This window comes from Cherax quadricarinatus, unplaced genomic scaffold (assembly GCF_038502225.1).
Source record: "Cherax quadricarinatus isolate ZL_2023a unplaced genomic scaffold, ASM3850222v1 Contig40, whole genome shotgun sequence".
Lineage (NCBI taxonomy): Eukaryota > Metazoa > Arthropoda > Malacostraca > Decapoda > Parastacidae > Cherax > Cherax quadricarinatus.
In genome coordinates this window covers 250,076-263,446 of record NW_027195066.1, presented here as the reverse complement: position 1 = coordinate 263,446, position 13,371 = coordinate 250,076, and positions in this window count along the sequence as shown.

The following is a 13,371-nucleotide window of genomic DNA, read 5'->3' as shown; positions in this document are numbered from 1 at the left end:
CTGTCAGGCAAGATAACCCAGGAGTGAGTGCGTCATGCACGACTGTCAGGCAAGATAACCCAGGAGTGAGTGCGTCATGCACGACTGTCAGGCAGGATAACCAAGGAGTGAGTGCGTCATGCACGACTGTCAGGCAGGATAACCCAGGAGTGAGTGCGTCATGCACGACTGTCAGGCAGGATAACCCAGGAGTGAGTGCGTCATGCACGACTGTCAGGCAGGATAACCCAGGAGTGAGTGCGTCATGCACGACTGTCAGGCAGGATAACCCAGGAGTGAGTGCGTCATGCACGACTGTCAGGCAGGATAACCCAGGAGTGAGTGCGTCATGCACGACTGTCAGGCAGGATAACCCAGGAGTGAGTGCGTCATGCACGACTGTCAGGCAGGATAACCCAGGAGTGAGTGCGTCATGCACGACTGTCAGGCAGGATACCCCAGGAGTGAGTGCGTCATGCACGACTGTCAGGCAGGATAACCCAGGAGTGAGTGCGTCATGCACGACTGTCAGGCAGGATAACCCAGGAGTGAGTGCGTCATGCACGACTGTCAGGCAGGATACCCCAGGAGTGAGTGCGTCATGCAGGACTGTCAGGCAGGATAACCCAGGAGTGAGTGCGTCATGCACGACTGTCAGGCAGGATAACCCAGGAGTGAGTGCGTCATACACGACTGTCAGGCAGGATAACCCAGGAGTGAGTGCGTCATGCACGACTGTCAGGCAGGATAACCCAGGAGTGAGTGCGTCATGCAGGACTGTCAGGCAGGATAACCCAGGAGTGAGTGCGTCATGCACGACTGTCAGGCAGGATAACCCAGGAGTGAGTGCGTCATTCACGACTGTCAGGCAGGATAACCCAGGAGTGAGTGCGTCATGCACGACTGTCAGGCAGGATAACCCAGGAGTGAGTGCGTCATGCACGACTGTCAGGCAGGATAACCCAGGAGTGAGTGCGTCATGCACGACTGTCAGGCAGGATACCCCAGGAGTGAGTGCGTCATGCACGACTGTCAGGCAGGATACCCCAGGAGTGAGTGCGTCATGCACGACTGTCAGGCAGGATACCCCAGGAGTGAGTGCGTCATGCACGACTGTCAGGCAGGATAACCCAGGAGTGAGTGCGTCATGCACGACTGTCTGGCAGGATAACCCAGGAGTGAGTGCGTCATGCACGACTGTCAGGCAGGATAACCCAGGAGTGAGTGCGTCATGCACGACTGTCAGGCAGGATAACCAAGGAGTGAGTGCGTCATGCACGACTGTCAGGCAGGATAACCAAGGAGTGAGTGCGTCATGCACGACTGTCAGGCAGGATAACCAAGGAGTGAGTGCGTCATGCACGACTGTCAAGCAGGATAACCAAGGAGTGAGTGCGTCATGCACGACTGTCAGGCAGGATAACCCAGGAGTGAGTGCGTCATGCACGACTGTCAGGCAAGATAACCCAGGAGTGAGTGCGTCATGCACGACTGTCAGGCAAGATAACCCAGGAGTGAGTGCGTCATGCACGACTGTCAGGCAGGATAACCAAGGAGTGAGTGCGTCATGCACGACTGTCAGGCAGGATAACCCAGGAGTGAGTGCGTCATGCACGACTGTCAGGCAGGATAACCCAGGAGTGAGTGCGTCATGCACGACTGTCAGGCAGGATAACCCAGGAGTGAGTGCGTCATGCACGACTGTCAGGCAGGATAACCCAGGAGTGAGTGCGTCATGCACGACTGTCAGGCAGGATAACCCAGGAGTGAGTGCGTCATGCACGACTGTCAGGCAGGATAACCCAGTAGTGCGTCATGCACGACTGTCAGGCAGGATAACCCAGGAGGGAGTGCGTCATGCACGACTGTCAGGCAGGATAACCCAGGAGTGAGTGCGTCATGCACGACTGTCAGGCAGGATAACCCAGGAGTGAGTGCGTCATGCACGACTGTCAGGCAGGATAACCCAGGAGTGAGTGCGTCATGCACGACTGTCAGGCAGGATACCCCAGGAGTGAGTGCGTCATGCAGGACTGTCAGGCAGGATAACCCAGGAGTGAGTGCGTCATGCACGACTGTCAGGCAGGATAACCCAGGAGTGAGTGCGTCATACACGACTGTCAGGCAGGATAACCCAGGAGTGAGTGCGTCATGCACGACTGTCAGGCAGGATAACCCAGGAGTGAGTGCGTCATGCAGGACTGTCAGGCAGGATAACCCAGGAGTGAGTGCGTCATGCACGACTGTCAGGCAGGATAACCCAGGAGTGAGTGCGTCATTCACGACTGTCAGGCAGGATAACCCAGGAGTGAGTGCGTCATGCACGACTGTCAGGCAGGATAACCCAGGAGTGAGTGCGTCATGCACGACTGTCAGGCAGGATAACCCAGGAGTGAGTGCGTCATGCACGACTGTCAGGCAGGATACCCCAGGAGTGAGTGCGTCATGCACGACTGTCAGGCAGGATACCCCAGGAGTGAGTGCGTCATGCACGACTGTCAGGCAGGATACCCCAGGAGTGAGTGCGTCATGCACGACTGTCAGGCAGGATAACCCAGGAGTGAGTGCGTCATGCACGACTGTCTGGCAGGATAACCCAGGAGTGAGTGCGTCATGCACGACTGTCAGGCAGGATAACCCAGGAGTGAGTGCGTCATGCACGACTGTCAGGCAGGATAACCCAGGAGTGAGTGCGTCATGCACGACTGTCAGGCAGGATAACCCAGGAGTGAGTGCGTCATGCACGACTGTCAGGCAGGATAACCCAGGAGTGAGTGCGTCATGCACGACTGTCAGGCAGGATACCCCAGGAGTGAGTGCGTCATGCACGACTGTCAGGCAGGATACCCCAGGAGTGAGTGCGTCATGCACGACTGTCAGGCAGGATAACCCAGGAGTGAGTGCGTCATGCACGACTGTCAGGCAGGATAACCCAGGAGTGAGTGCGTCATGCACGACTGTCAGGCAGGATACCCCAGGAGTGAGTGCGTCATGCACGACTGTCAGGCAGGATACCCCAGGAGTGAGTGCGTCATGCACGACTGTCAGGCAGGATAACCCAGGAGTGAGTGCGTCATGCACGACTGTCAGGCAGGATAACCCAGGAGTGAGTGCGTCATGCACGACTGTCAGGCAGGATAACCCAGGAGTGAGTGCGTCATGCACGACTGTCAGGCAGGATAACCCAGGAGTGAGTGCGTCATGCACGACTGTCAGGCAGGATACCCCAGGAGTGAGTGCGTCATGCACGACTGTCAGGCAGGATAACCCAGGAGTGAGTGCGTCATGCACGACAGTCAGGCAGGATAACCCAGGAGAGTGCGTCATGCACGACTGTCAGGCAGGATAACCCAGGAGTGAGTGCGTCATGCACGACTGTCAGGCAGGATACCCCAGGAGTGAGTGCGTCATGCACGACTGTCAGGCAGGATAACCCAGGAGTGAGTGCGTCATGCACGACTGTCAGGCAGGATAACCCAGGAGTGAGTGCGTCATGCACGACTGTCAGTCAGGATAACCCAGGAGTGAGTGCGTCATGCACGACTGTCAGGCAGGATAACCCAGGAGTGAGTGCGTCATGCACGACTGTCAGGCAGGATAACCCAGGAGTGAGTGCGTCATGCACGACTGTCAGGCAGGATAACCCAGGAGTGAGTGCGTCATGCACGACTGTCAGGCAGGATACCCCAGGAGTGAGTGCGTCATGCACGACTGTCAGGCAGGATAACCCAGGAGTGAGTGCGTCATGCACGACTGTCAGGCAGGATAACCCAGGAGTGAGTGCGTCATGCACGACTGTCAGGCAGGATAACCCAGGAGTGAGTGCGTCATGCACGACTGTCAGGCAGGATAACCCAGGAGTGAGTGCGTCATGCACGAATGTCAGGCAGGATAACCCAGGAGTGAGTGCGTCATGCACGACTGTCAGGCAGGATAACCCAGGAGTGAGTGCGTCATGCACTACTGTCAGGCAGGATAACCCAGGAGTGAGTGCATCATGCAGGACTGTCAGGCAGGATAACCCAGGAGTGAGTGCGTCATGCACGACTGTCAGGCAGGATAACCCAGGAGTGAGTGCGTCATGCACGACTGTCAGGCAGGATAACCCAGGAGTGAGTGCGTCATGCACGACTGTCAGGCAGGATAACCCAGGAGTGAGTGCGTCATGCAGGACTGTCAGGCAGGATAACCCAGGAGTGAGTGCGTCATGCACGACTGTCAGGCAGGATAACCCAGGAGTGAGTGCGTCATGCACGACTGTCAGGCAGGATAACCCAGGAGTGAGTGCGTCATGCACGACTGTCAGGCAGGATAACCCAGGAGTGAGTGCGTCATGCACGACTGTCAGGCAGGATAACCCAGGAGTGCGTCATGCAGGACTGTCAGGCAGGATAACCCAGGAGTGAGTGCGTCATGCACGACTGTCAGGCAGGATAACCCAGGAGTGAGTGCGTCATGCACGACTGTCAGGCAGGATAACCCAGGAGTGAGTGCGTCATGCACGACTGTCAGGCAGGATAACCCAGGAGTGAGTGCGTCATGCACGACTGTCAGGCAGGATAACCCAGGAGTGAGTGCGTCATGCACGACTGTCAGGCAGGATAACCCAGGAGTGAGTGCGTCATGCACGACTGTCAGGCAGGATAACCCAGGAGTGAGTGCGTCATGCACGACTGTCAGGCAGGATAACCCAGGAGTGAGTGCGTCATGCACGACTGTCAGGCAGGATAACCCAGGAGTGAGTGCGTCATGCACGACTGTCTCTTTAATAATTACCACTGTATTCCTTCAGTCTTGTTCCCCAGGATGCCACCCACACCAGTCTACTAGCACCCAGGTACCTACTTGCTTGCTAGGTAAACTGGAACATCAGGTGTAAGGACACAAGCTCAGTGTTTACACCCATGACGTGGATCGAACAACGGACACTCAGCGTGTGAAGCGTGCGTGCAACGAGGCCACGGGGACGCCCTGGCGGGTTGGTATGTATTATTATGCAAAGAATTTCTGGCAAATTTGGTCAGTTTTGTCCCAGGATGCGACCCACATCAATCCACTAGCACCCAGGTACCTGTTTTACTGGTTAAGTAAACAGGAACAACAGGGGTCTTAGGGAAACACGTCCTAATATTTATATTACATGTGAGGATGGCCAGCAGTCTCCAGCAGCAGCAACACAACGTTAATGTGTGACACAACAGGTGGCAGGGAGAGTGAAACTTGTTCTACCACACTGTTATACCTCACAACAGTTGGCAGGGAGAGTGAAACTTGTTCTACCACACTGTTATACCTCACAACAGTTGGCAGGGAGAGTGAAACTTGTTCTACCACACTGTTATACCTCACAACAGGTGGCAGGGAGAGTGAAACTTGTTCTACCACACTGTTATACCTCACAACAGGTGGCAGGGAGAGTGAAACTTGTTCTACCACACTGTTATACCTCACAACAGGTGGCAGGGAGAGTGAAACTTGTTCTACCACACTGTTATACCTCACAACAGTTGGCAGGGAGAGTGAAACTTGTTCTGCCACACTGTTATACCTCACAACAGGTGGCAGGGAGAGTGAAACTTGTTCTACCACACTGTTATACCTCACAACAGGTGGCAGGGAGAGTGAAACTTGTTCTACCACACTGTTATACCTCACAACAGGTGGCAGGGAGAGTGAAACTTGTTCTACCACACTGTTATACCTCACAACAGTTGGCAGGGAGAGTGAAACTTGTTCTACCACACTGTTATACCTCACAACAAGTCTCACACTTACACGTTACCTCCCTGACCATCCTTATTCCCTACCCACTACCAACCCTCCCTGACCATCCTTACTCCCTACCCACTACCAACCCTCCCTGACCATCCTTACTCCCTACCCACTACCAACCCTCCCTGACCATCCTTACTCCCTACCCACTACCAACCCTCCCTGACCATCCTTACTCCCTACCCACTACCAACCCTCCCTGACCATCCTTACTCCCTACCCACTACCAACCCTCCCTGACCATCCTTACTCCCTACCCACTACCAACCCTCCCTGACCATCCTTACTCCCTACCCACTACCAACCCTCCCTGACCATCCTTACTCCCTACCCACTACCAACCCTCCCTGACCATCCTTACTCCCTACCCACTACCAACCCTCCCTGACCATCCTTACTCCCTACCCACTACCAACCCTCCCTGACCATCCTTACTCCCTACCCACTACCAACCCTCCCTGACCATCCTTACTCCCTACCCACTACCAACCCTCCCTGACCATCCTTACTCCCTACCCACTACCAACCCTCCCTGACCATCCTTACTCCCTACCCACTACCAACCCTCCCTGACCATCCTTACTCCCTACCCACTACCAACCCTCCCTGACCATCCTTACTCCCTACCCACTACCAACCCTCCCTGACCATCCTTACTCCCTACCCACTACCAACCCTCCCTCACCATCCTTATTCCCTACCCACTACCAACCCTCCCTGACCATCCTTACTCCCTACCCACTACCAACCCTCCCTGACCATCCTTATTCCCTACCCACTACCAACCCTCCCTGACCATCCTTATTCCCTACCCACTACCAACCCTCCCTGACCATCCTTATTCCCTACCCACTACCAACCCTCCCTGACCATCCTTATTCCCTACCCACTACCAACCCTCCATGACCATCCTTATTCCCTACCCACTACCAACCCTCCCTGACCATCCTTATTCCCTACCCACTACCAACCCTCCCTGACCATTCTTATTCCCTACCCACTACCAACCCTCCCTGACCATCCTTATTCCCTACCCACTACCAACCCTCCCTGACCATCCTTATTCCCTACCCACTACCAACCCTCCCTGACCATCCTTATTCCCTACCCACTACCAACCCTCCCTGACCATCCTTATTCCCTACCCACTACCAACCCTCCCTGACCATCCTTATTCCCTACCCACTACCAACCCTCCCTGACCATCCTTTTTCCCTACCCACTACCAACCCTCCCTGACCATCCTTATTCCCTACCCACTACCAACCCTCCCTGACCATCCTTATTCCCTACCCACTACCAACCCTCCCTGACCATCCTTATTCCCTACCCACTTCCAACCCTCCCTGACCATCCTTATTCCCTACCCACTACCAACCCTCCCTGACCATCCTATTCCCTACCCACTACCAACCCTCCCTGACCATCCTTATTCCCTACCCACTACCAACCCTCTCTGACCATCCTTATTCCCTACCCACTACCAACCCTCCCTGACCATCCTTATTCCCTACCCACTACCAACCCTCCCTGACCATCCTTATTCCCTACCCACTACCAACCCTCCCTGACCATCCTTATTCCCTACCCACTACCAACCCTCCTTGACAATCCTTATTCCCTACCCACTACCAACCCTCCCTGACCATCCTTATTCCCTACCCACTACCAACCCTCCCTGACCATCCTTATTCCCTACCCACTACCAACCCTCCCTGACCATCCTTATTCCCTACCCTCTACCAACCGTCCCTGACCATCCTTATTCCCTACCCACTACCAACCTTCCCTGACCATCCTTATTCCCTACCCACTACCAACCTTCCCTGATCATCCTTATTCCCTACCCACTACCAACCTTCCCTGACCATCCTTACTCCCTACCCACTACCAACCTTCCCTGATCATCCTTATTCCCTACCCACTACCAACCTTCCCTGACCATTTTTATTCCCTACCCACTTTCAACCCTCCCTGACCATCCTTATTCCCTACCCACTACCAACCCTCCCTGACCATCCTTATTCCCTACCCACTACCAACCCTCCCTGACCATCCTTATTCCCTACCCACTACCAACCCTCCCTGACCATCCTTACTCCCTACCCTCTACCAACCGTCCCTGACCATCCTTATTCCCTACCCACTACCAACCTTCCCTGACCATCCTTATTCCCTACCCACTACCAACCTTCCCTGATCATCCTTATTCCCTACCCACTACCAACCTTCCCTGACCATCCTTACTCCCTACCCACTACCAACCTTCCCTGATCATCCTTATTCCCTACCCGCTACCAACCTTCCCTGACCATTTTTATTCCCTACCCACTTTCAACCCTCCCTGACCGTCCTTATTCCCTACCTACTACCAACCCTCCCTGACCATCCTTATTCCCTACCCACTACCAACCTTCCCTGACCATCCTTATTCCCTACCCACTACCAACCTTCCCTGACCATCCTCATTCCCTACCCACTACCAACCTTCCCTGACCATCCTTACTCCCTACCGACTACCAACCCTCTCTCACTATCCTTATTCCCTACCCACTACCAGTCCTCCATGACCATCCTTATTACCTACCCACTACCAGTCCTCCAAGACCATCCTTATTCCCTACCCATTGCCAACCCTCCCTCACCATCCTTATTCCCTACCCACTGCCAACCCTCCCTGACCATCCTTACTCGCTACCCACTACCAATCCTCCCTGACCATCCTTATTCCCTACCCACTACCAACCCTCCCTGACCATCCTTATTCCCTACCCATTGCCAACCCTCCCTGACCATCCCTATTCCCTACCCACTGCCAACCCTCCCTGACCATCCTTACTCTCTTTTCACTACCAACCCTCCCTGACCATCCTTACTCCCTACCCACTACCAACCCTCCCTGACCATCCTTACTCCCTACCCACTACCAATCCTCCCTGATCATCCTTATTCCCTACCCACTACCAACCCTCCCTGACCATCCTTATTCCCTACCCATTGCCAACCCTCCCTGACCATCCTTATTCCCTACCCACTGCGAACCCTCCCTGACCATCCTTACTCCCTACCCACTACCAACCCTCCCTGACCATCCTTACTCCCTACCCACTACCAACCCTCCCAGAACATCCTTATTAACTACCCGCTACCAACCCTCCCCGACCATCCTTACTTCCTACTCACTAAAAACCCTCCCTGATCATCATTACTCCCTACCCCCTACAAACCCTCCTTGACCATCCTTACTCCCTACCCACTACCAACCCTCCATGATCATCCTTACTCCCTACCCACTACTATCCCTCCATGACCATCCTTACTCCCTACCCACTACCAACCCCCCCTGACAATCCTTACTCCCTACCCACTACCAACCTGCCCTGACCATTCTTACTCTCTATCCACTACCAACCCTCCCTGACCATCCATATTCCCTCACAACTACCAACCCTCCCTGCCCATCCATATTCCCTCACCACTACCAACCCTACCTGCCCATCAATATTCCCTACCCACTACCAACCCTCCCTGACCATCCATATTCCCTCACAACTACCAACCCTCCCTGCCCATCCATATTCCCTACCCACTACCAACCCTCGCTGACCATCCATATTCCCTACCCACTAATAACCCTCCCTGCCCATCCATATTCCCTACCCTCTACCAACCCTCGCTGCCCATCCATATTCTCTCACCACTACCAACCCTCCCTGACCATCCATATTCCCTACCCACTACCAACCCTCGCTGACCATCCATATTCCGTACCCACACCAACCCTCCCTTCCCATCCATATTCCCTGCCCTATACCAACCCTCCCTGCCCATCCACACTCTCACCACTACCAACCCTCCCTGACCATCCATATTCTCTCACCACTAACAACCATCCCTGACCATCCATATTCCCTACCCACTACCAACCCTCCCTGCCCATCCATATTCTCTGCCCTTTACCAACTCTCCCTGCCCAACCATATTCTCTCACCACTACCAACCCTCCCTGACCATCCATATTCCCTCACCACTACCAACCCTCCCTGCCCATCCATATTCCCTACCCACTACCAACCCTCCCTGACCATCCATATTCTTTACCCACTACCAACCGTCCCTGACCATCCATATTCCCTCCCCACTACTAACCCTCCCTGCCCATCCATATTCCCTCCCCACTACTAACCCTCCCTGCCCATCCATATTCCCTCCCCACTTCTAACCCTCCATGCCCATCCACATTACCTTCCCACTACTAACCCTGCCAACCTATCCATATCCCCTTCCACTACTAACCCTCCCAGCCTATCCATATCCCCTTCCACTACTAACCTTCCCTGTACATCAATGTTCCCTTCCATTAATAACCCACCCTAACCATCCATATTCCCTCCCCACTACTAACCATCCCTGCCATCCATATTCCCTCCCCACTACTAACCCTCCCTGCCATCCATATTCCCTCCCCACTACTAACACTCCCTGCCATCCATATTCCCTCCCCACTACTAACCCTCCCTGCCATCCATATTCCCTCCCCACTACTAACCCTCCCTGCCATTCATATTCCCTCCCCACTACCAACCCTCCCTGATCAATCTTACCATCCCTGCTGACCTCACTCGTAGCTTTCCCTTCCCTCCCATTTACTCTCCCCCTTCACTCCGTCAGTTTTAGTCACGGCAGCACCGCGCGAATTACACAAACAGGAAAACTGATGTCGAGTGGAACTTACTGGGGAACTCCCGAGGTAAGTGTTGTGATATGTGGCGATAGTGACGATATCCGACCCCAGTACTGTGATATACAACACCAGTACTGTGATATACAACCCCAGTACTGTGATATACAACCCGAGTACTGTGATATACAACCCCAGTACTGTGATATACAACCCCAGTACTGTGATATACAACCCGAGTACTGTGATATACAACCCCAGTACTGTGATATACAACCCCTGTACTGTGATATACAACCCCAGTACTGTGATATACAACCCCAGTACTGTGATATACAACCCCAGTACTGTGATATACAACCCCAGTACTGTGATATACAACACCAGTACTGTGATATACAACCCCAGTACTGTGATATACAACCCCAGTACTGTGATATACAACCCCAGTACTGTGATATACAACCCCAGTACTGTGATATACAACCCCAGTACTGTGATATACAACCCCAGTACTGTGATATACAACCCCAGTACTGTGATATACAACCCCAGTACTGTGATATACAACCCGAGTACTGTGATATACAACCTCAGTACTGTGATATACAACCCCAGTACTGTGATATAAACCCGAGTACTGTGATATACAACCCCAGTACTGTGATATACAACCCCAGTACTGTGATATACAACCTCAGTACTGTGATATACAACCCCAGTACTGTGATATACAACCCGAGTACTGTGATATACAACCTCAGTACTGTGATATACAACCCCAGTACTGTGATATGCAACCCGAGTACTCTGATATACAACCCCAGTACTGTGATATACAACCTCAGTACTGTGATATACAACCCAAGTACTGTGATATACAACCCGAGTACTCTGATATACAACCCCAGTACTGTGATATACAACCTCAGTACTGTGATATACAACCCCAGTACTGTGATATACAACCCGAGTACTGTGATATACAACCTCAGTACTGTGATATACAACCCCAGTACTGTGATATACAACCCCAGTTCTGTGATATACAACCCCAGGACTGTGATATCCGACTCCCAGTACTATGATATACAGTTCCAGTACTGGGACATACAGTTCCAACCCCAGGACTGTGATATCCGACTCCCAGTACTATGATATACAGTTCCAGTACTGGGACATACAGTTCCAGTACTGTGATGTACATTCCCAGTACTGTGATATACAGTTCCAGTACTGTGATATACATTTCCAATACTGTGATAAACGGTTCCAGTGCATTGATATACATCCCCGGTAATGTGATATACAACCCCAGTACTGTTATATTCATCCCCATTACTGTGATATACAACCCCAGTACTGATATACGACCCCAGTACTGTGATATACAACCCCAGTACTGTGATATACAACCACAGTGCTGTTATATACATCCCCAGTACTTTTATATACAACCCCAGTACTGATATACAACCCCATTACTGTGATATACTACCCCAGTACCGTGATATGCAACCCCAGTTCTGTGATACACAACCCCTGTACTGTGATATAAAACCCCAGTACTGTGATATACAACCCCAGTTCTGTGATATACATCTCCGGTACTGAGATATACAACCCCAGTACTGTGATATACAACCCCAGTATTGTGATATACAGCCCCAGTACTGTGATATACAACCCCAGTACTGTGATATACAACCCCAGTATTGTGATATACAGCCCCAGTACTGTGATATACAACCCCAGTACTGTGATATACAACCCCAGTATTGTGATATACAGCCCCAGTACTGTGATATACAACCCCAGTACTGTGATATACAACCCCAGTATTGTGATATACAACCCCAGTTCTGTGATATGCAACCCCAGTACTGTGAAATACAGATCCAGTACTGTGATAAACAATTCCAGTACTGTGATAGACAGTTCCAGTACTGTGATATACAGTTCCAGTACTGTGGTATATATTTCCAGTACTGTGAAATAGTTCGAGTACTGCGATATACAACCCTAGTACTGTGAAATACAGATCCAGTACCGTGATATACAGTTCCAGTACTGTGATAAACAGTTCTAGCACTGTGATATACAGTTCTAGCACTGTGATAAACAGTTCCAGTACTGTGATAAACAGTTCTAGCAGTGTTATATACAGTTCCAGTACTGTGATAAACAGTTCCAGTACTGTGATAAACAGTTCCAGTACTGTGATATACAGTTCTAGTACTGTGATATACAGTTCCAGTACTGTCTTAAACAGTTCCAGTACTGTGATAAACAGTTCCAGTACTGTGATAAACAGTTCCAGTACTGTGATAAACAGTTCCAGTACTGTGGTATATAGTTCCAGTACTGTGATAAACAGTTCCAGTACTGTGATATACAATCCGAGTTCTGTGAAATAGTTCCAGTACTGTGATATACAACCCCTGTACTGTGATATACAACCCCAGTACCGTGATATACAACCCCAGTACCGTGATATACAACCCCAGTACCGTGATATACAACCCCAGTACTGTTGTGGAAATTATTTAATTTCCGAAGCAATAGTGCCTAATAAGTGTTTAATGTGTTGATTTGGGTCAAAATCTATTTGTATTTTGAATAGAACCAACCGGGTTCACCCAGCGTCTGCGTGGATGTGCGGGGGGACAGGTCGACTTAGGGCAGCGGGTGGCGGCAGTGTTTTGAATGTAGTGAGGAGGCTGTGAAAACATGGGATCAGGAAATTGGCGTTCACGGCGGCCTAAGGGTTAATATAGGCCTCACTTCCTAATAGGAAGTGTCGTAACTGTTCCTGGTGAAGAGTGAGGGAACGTGATTTACGTGACCACCGTAATAAAGTGGTAAAATGAGTGGATAATAGTAGGACCGGGGGTGACAGGTGCGCCGCCATGGAATGTGTCCAGGGGAAATTACCCGTG